Raw genomic sequence first — 846 nt, 5'->3', positions numbered from 1 at the left:
AATTTCACTGGAAAAGAAGATATAAGGTTTGCCAGGTTTTTGTCTCTCTCACCAAGGTCATCAGCTGTCGAACGCCGACGAAGGGAAATAACCCTGAAATCCGGATACGTTCGTGCTGCTGATCGAGGTGAGAGGGATAACTTCCCTTGGCAAACAGGACACAGTCGTGTGTCGATAAGCCAGCTGGAGGAGATGTCCTCCTGGGGCTAAAAGCAACAGTAACATCCACCCCTAGGGGTCAGCCACACTTAAGTGGCAATATACTACACTTTATATATATATATATATATATATATATATGCCAAATTAAGAAGAGTGGCTTAGCACTTAGAATCTAAAGGCAAAATTATTAGAGGTCACAAAAGTGACAGAGAGTAAACTCAACAACGGTGTACATTAAGATCCATGATGGTAGAATCCGAGAAGTGGAAAGTTTCAATGATAATCCGAGTGGAGTGATGGTAAGGTGGATAAGAAGTATCAAAGGTCCGAGAAGAAGGTAAGAGAGATGGTCCAAGAAAGATCGAAGTTCAGTCAGGCAGGATCAAACCGAGACGTATACTATATATGGTTCTAATGTATAGAAAACAAAAGGCGGAGACAGGTGAGGGAACAAAAGGCAGGTATATTAATATAATGCTCGGGAAAAATTTTAAAAAGTCTTTGAGGTTTCGAGCCTACTCACTTCGACAGGAACAGATGAGAGGAAAAAAATGAAGAGAGGGAAAAAAAGAGGAGAGATTACTGGTTCCACATGTTAAAATGTCAACATTTTTCTTTCTCCATCTCTCTCTCTCTCTCACTCTCTCTCTCTCTCTCTCGCTCTCACTCTCTCTCTATCTCTCT

Source organism: Octopus bimaculoides, chromosome 2 (assembly GCF_001194135.2).
Source record: "Octopus bimaculoides isolate UCB-OBI-ISO-001 chromosome 2, ASM119413v2, whole genome shotgun sequence".
NCBI lineage: Eukaryota > Metazoa > Mollusca > Cephalopoda > Octopoda > Octopodidae > Octopus > Octopus bimaculoides.
The sequence above is the reverse complement of the archived record's forward strand: the minus strand, read 5'-3'. Positions refer to the sequence as shown.